We start from the raw sequence: 6,446 nt of genomic DNA on the forward strand, positions 1-6,446 counted from the left end.
GCGGGAAATAGAGATGGGAAGTTCGGATCTTTTCAATGATCCGGATGATTCGAATCGGATCATTGAAGAGATCCGGATCTTTGATCCGAATCTCGGATCATTTTACTACCGGAAGCATTCGGGGGTGAAATGAACAGCAGGACAGGTCTGTGGACAGGAGAAGGGGAGGGGGGTGGACACACAGAGAAGGGGAGAACATAGACAGAGGGCAGGGAGTGGACAGAGGAGGGACGAGCAGAGAGGAGAAATGTTTGCACGTAATACCCACATGCTGAAGTCATATGCTTTACATATATTTCACCTATATGCTCATCTGTACACTTTGAAAGAAAAGGTCGCACAGTGAAAGAAAGCATTCCCAGAAGATAAGTGCAGCTGTTTAGTGCCGAGTGCAGGAGGATTATATTGCCTTTCAATCACACTGTCTGCAAAGTTACTGAGCTGTGCTGAGCCAAAAGCTTCCAATGTGTTCACTGTGCAGCACCACGGAACAGCCAGCCTATAATGAGCAGCACATTTCAGCCAGTATGTGTGCTCTACACATATCTGGCAGTGGCACCCATGTCCCCTCTCTCTCATCTACCTGTCCCTGCAAGGCTGCCTCCCATCCAACAGAGCGATCCCTGCTTCCAGGACCCCGCTGCCCGCTGAGAGGGGGCGTGTCGCTCCTGGCCCCGCCCCTTTTGCGATTCGAATCGTTCATTTTGATGATTCGGATGATCGACTCATAAAATAGATTCGGATCAAAGATCCGAATCGTTCATGATCCGGACAACACTAGCGGGAAACAACACAGAGAGGTCTGAGAGAAGAGGCACTGATCACCTTACTGATTATAAGGAAAGGGTAACCCTCCCCTCCCCCCACACCACCAAGTCATATTCTGCTACGGGGGTCCCCTTAGTCATGCTGCTGTATGTGGGAGGGATTATAGATTCCTAGACTATTGCTCAGCAGGTGAGATATGAGCAGAGAGGCTCCAGCTGTGAGGGTGCATTCTCTTTTGGCTGCATCTCAGAAACCCCATAAGCGCAGTAGAAAATGTGCTGCTACAATTAGGTCCATAATATTCGGACAGACAATAACCCCCCATCAATTTTGGATCAGTACATTGCCACAACAAATTTTAAATGAAACAACTCAGGTGCAGGTGAAGTGCAGACTTTTCAGCTTTAACCACTTAACGGAGTTATCAGACGAATCTTAACAAAATAAGTGCTACTTACCCGGGGCTTCCTCCAGCCCCAAGCTCCCAGCATGTCCCGCGCCGCAGCTCTGCCGTCAGCCGTTCGCCGCCGCTGCCTCCCGGTCCCCGACGATGATTTAAGGCCGGCCTCCAGGTCGGCCTGTACTGCACCTGTGCGAGCGGCGATGTCAATCACCGCCACGTGGATCGGAGCGGACTGGGCAGGCGCAGTAGTTCTGCCCTGCCAGCCAGGTGACCACCAAAACAGGGCATAGATTTCAATTATCTTGGTCCTAAAGTAGTTAAAGTAAACCTGTAGGAAGAAAAAGAGTCTCTGGGGTCCTTACTTCGGGAGGGGGGAACATACCTCCCAACTTTTTAAAATAAGACCGAGTGATGCTTTAAATCAGTGGGGTGAACACAATGATTGCATAAAATGTGAGGCAACTAAAGCATTTTTAACTCAATCTCTTCATTTCAGGGGCTCAAAAGTAATTGGACAAATTAAATGACTGGAAATAAAATGTTTATTGTGTGGTGCCGATCCTTTGTGAACTACAGATTGCTTTGACCCTATGGTACAAGGGTGAGGATCTGGGCACACACTCTTTTACTGTTGAGAATTAAGTGGGTGCTCCTGGATACATGCTTTCACAAAAAACAAAACACAGGCTGCTACTTATTATGTCACAGGGTAGGTGATCTCAGCTTGTGTGAGATTTGACATAGACGACGCCCCTGTGAGGGAGGGTAGCTGATGACAAACACCCATGATCTAAAACCTCCTACTAAGCTCTCAAAAGTAATGGCTGCCACCTATATAACCCTAGTTATGAAAAGAGAAGGGTGAAAAGCATGCACTGAAATGCTCATATGCAAGGGCGTAGCAATAGGGGTTGCAGAGGTAGCGACCGCATCGGGGCCCTTGGGCCAGAGGGGCCCCCGAAGGGCCCACCCTCAACTACACTATTAGCTCTCTATTGGTCCTGTGCTCATAATAATCACTTCTATAGATACTTTGAATAGTGGAAATCATTAACAAGCTATTTCTCATCCCCTTCTTGCACCTCTGACACTGTAGTTGCCATTGGCAGGTTTTGGTGCGCTGTATCAATCGTTATGTATAGAGTGCTTGGGGGGCCCCACTGTAAAACTCGCATCGGGGCCCGCAGCTCCTTAGCTACGCCACTGCTCATATGCTTGAAGGAGTGTTTATTTATCTTTGTATGTGTCAGAGTGGTGCAACTACATATTTTGAATTAAAATATAATTTTGGTTTGGGTCCGCTTTAATGAGGGCATCAGGTGACTGACTTGGCCATTCAAGATTTTTCTTCTTTGCTTTAATAATGACATAATGACGGACTTGCCCACACTTGCTTATGAAACAGCCTTTGAGTTAATTGTCCAATAACTTTTGAGCCCCTGAAATGAAGGTATTGTGTTTAAAAAAATGCTTTAATTTCATTTAAAATTCAAAAGAACCAAAATTAGAAAAAACTTGTCTCTGTCCAAATATTTATGGACTTAACTGTATGTGTGGAGTCTGGGCGGAGCAGTGCTTTTCAGCGCTGCTAGATGTGGGCGCAGCCGGCGCTTCCGCAGACTATAATAGGTATCACTCCTATTGCAGCGCTCAGTGAGTAACGTCGGCTCCGTCAATAGACGGAGCCGAGGTTGCTTAAAAACGCTGTAATTCGGCCTCCAGCAATCGCTGGAAGCCGTATTATTTCATTCACCCACTATCCATGGCGGCCTGGAGGGGGAATAGTAATTAAAATGGCCCGGACTTGTGCAGCAGCAGGATCAGCCATATACCGCTGTATCCTGCGCCCAAGTCTACCGGCGCCGATTTCAAATGTACTCAGTCTGGGGACCAGCCAGCTGGCTACAATAGGGGCCACCTTGGCAATTGTCCCAGCAATTACAGTCAGGAGGTCTAGCCACCAGGGCTGCCAAATCTTCCCTTTAAGGGCTTGTTCACACTATGAGCGCTTTTGTTTTTCTTTAAAGCGCTGGCAAATTTTAAAAGCGCCTGTGTAATGTTGCTCTATGTGAGTGTTCTCACATGAGCGATGAGCTTTCTTTCCGAACACAAACGCGGCTCCTGCACCATTTCCTGACCATTTGTGCTTCAATAAAAGGTATAGGGAATTTGCAAAGCGCTTTGAAAAGCAATTTGGTAAGCACTTTAAAAAAAAAATACATTGTAATTATTCAGTTCCAGGTCAAAGAGTTTTCTTCCCGATTGTCGTTGGAGTAAAGAAAACAATCGGCAAACAAAAGCGCATAGAAAAGCGCAAATCGCTCTCAGCGTTTTCTAAGCACTAAAGATTTGAAAAAGCTCTTGCTAATGCAATGCTATTGGGGATTTTTATAAAACCACATCGCTCCAGTGGGATCACACCTATTGCATTACATTAGCAAGAGCTTTTCAAATCGCAAAATGCTCAGAAAGCCGCTCCTAGTGGGTTCCAGGCCTGGAAGTGCAGGGAAAAGTGCTTACAGATCGTTCAGCACTTGCGATTGCGCTGGCGATTTATAATGTGAACAAGGCCTAAATACTGACACCTCTAAGTTATACAGGCTCTGAGGCTATTCACACATAATCAGTGCCTAAACTGCATATGAACAGCCACAAATCCTGTATAACTCATATGTGTCTATATTGAAAGGGATGAGTTGGCAACACTGCGAGCCACTCACCCAGCCCAGACACTTAATAGTTAATTGTTAGCCAGGGACAAATCCAGAAAACACAGCCAGGGGGTCTAGCAACCCAGCATGGCCTGTTCCAGGGCCCCCGAGTGCTGATTGGCCACCCCATGTCTCCCCCTGGCATCTCCCCTTCTCTCAGTGGGAACCCTTCTCTGTCAGTTCGTGGCTCTGTGCGCTTCCCGTCTTCATCCTCCCAGTGACGCCTCTCCTCCATGACCCGGCATGTTATTACGTTATAGCATGCTGTGGGCTACAGAGAAGATGCAGCTAGCGGTGGATGAAGACAGGAGGATCACTAGACCACCAGGAAATACAGTAGAAGGATGGAAGGGGGGGGGGGGGCACACTAGACCACTAAGGAAAACTATGGGAGACCACTAGGCTGGCAGAGAATACTGTGGGGGGATCGGGGAACTACCAACCTACTGTATATGGGGATGAGGTGGGGGCTATTTGGCTATATTATGGGGGGACTACTAGACTACCAGCAAACACTGTGGGGGAATGGGGGACCATTAGACTATCGGAATGGGTGACTTCCTTTTGTCCTGTAAAACTCTGACAATTCTGACAAGTTGAGTTATGTGCTGTTATTTCTCTTTAGTGATTTCCGGTAAACATCTGCCATTTTGTGGAAAACGTCCCAGAAAGGAATTTTGATTAATTGACGGATGTGAGTGTAATCTGTGCTCTGTCGGTAACGTGTGTTAAACTCGGGATGGTATTAATCTGCTCATGCCCTCTGCATTCTACATTAATCAATTCACAGCAGGAAGTGCAACTCTGTTCCGTCAGTGAGAAAATGATAAATGACCTGTGAGAATTGGACCATTATATGGCTGCCAGTTCTCTCTGCTGCTCAGTGTGGAACGTTTCACCACGTTCCGACCCAACACATGGCCCAGAATTAAACACATGGAACCCCCAGGGGCTCCAGCCAGCCAAAAATAATGTGGAGCGCAGAGCAAAGTGGAATAATGGAGAGTAAGGAATAATATGGAGCAGAAGATTACATGGATGAGAGGATAATATGGAGTAGAAGATAATGTGGAGGAGAGAATAATATCCAGTGTTCTCCCCAGAAATTATTTCCAGCCAGGTGCCATGAAAAAGTAGCTGGGTGGGGCAAAATGAGAGAATGCAGGGCCGGTACTTCTGTGCGCAACTCTGCTTACAGCATAGAAGGAGGTTAGCTGATAACAGCTCACCAAAACTAGCTGGGTGGAGCAGCACCTGGCTAAAGAGCATGGGGAGAACACTGATATGGAGTCAAAGATAATGTGGAGGAAATGATAAAATGGAGTAGAGGATAAGGTGAAGGTATGGCAACTGCCTTTATACTGGCTGTGGCTGACGTTAGATTTGGCCGCACAGATAACTGTGATGTGTGTGACTACGAAGCCCTCATCACATGTGATGTTACCTCCTGATCTGGCACACGCTTTACATACATGTGATGTTACCTACCATTCAGGGCCAGTTCTAGACTTTCTGCTGCCTGAAGGAAACTTTGGAGGATGCACTAAATCAACACCTCTCCTGGTTATGATGTAATTGGGAAGGGCGGCAGGTGCCACCGGTCAAATGAGAACGAGGATGCGTGGATAAGAAGTGTAGTGTGTGTACCAGGATGGTGGACGGGAGAGGAGGCAGGTGACAGGTGGCTCATACTGTTTGTCCAAACGCCTCCCCCTAGATTTTGCCGCCTGATTCACGTTTTTCATGTGCCTTCATGGTAGGTCCGCCCCTGTTCCGGTCTGGCACATGCTGTGCATACATGTGATGTTATGTCCTGGTCAGGTACACGCTCTGCATACATGTGATGTTATGTCCTGGTCAGGCACACGCTCTGCATACATGTGATGTTATATCCTGGTCAGGCACACGCTCTGCATACATGTGATGTTATGTCCTAGTCTGCATACATGTGATGTTATGTCCTGGTCAGGCACACACTCTGCATACATGTGATGTTATATCCTGGTCAGGCACACACTCTGCATACATGTGATGTTATGTCCTAGTCTGCATACATGTGATGTTATGTCCTGGTCAGGCACACACTCTGCATACATGTGATGTTATATCCTGGTCAGGCACACACTCTGCATACATGTGATGTTACCTCCTGGACTTGCTCTGTATATATGCAGTGTTATGTCCTGGCCTGGAACATGCTCTTCATACATGGTTGTTATGGTCTGGTTTGGCACTCACTCTGCATCCATGTAAGGATATCAGAGCCAAAATAATTTAGTACAAACAGGAGGTTTTGGCTCATACAGGTTCTGGAAGGATGGGGGATGATGTCCGAAAGCCAAGAGCCGAGGCTGCCATACTATGGTGCCACCAGTCGCACTTTGCATCATCTATTACCCCTAAGGAGTCATCGATTAGTGCAAAGGTGGGTGGGCTGGCACATGCTCCACATACATCTGATGTTACTGGCACACATGCTCTGCATGCATGTAATGTTATGTCCTGGTCTGGCACATGCTCCACATACATCTGATGTTACCTCCTGGTCTGGCACATGCTCTGCA

This window comes from Hyperolius riggenbachi, chromosome 4 (genome assembly GCF_040937935.1).
Source record: "Hyperolius riggenbachi isolate aHypRig1 chromosome 4, aHypRig1.pri, whole genome shotgun sequence".
NCBI classification, from domain to species: Eukaryota; Metazoa; Chordata; class Amphibia; order Anura; family Hyperoliidae; genus Hyperolius; species Hyperolius riggenbachi.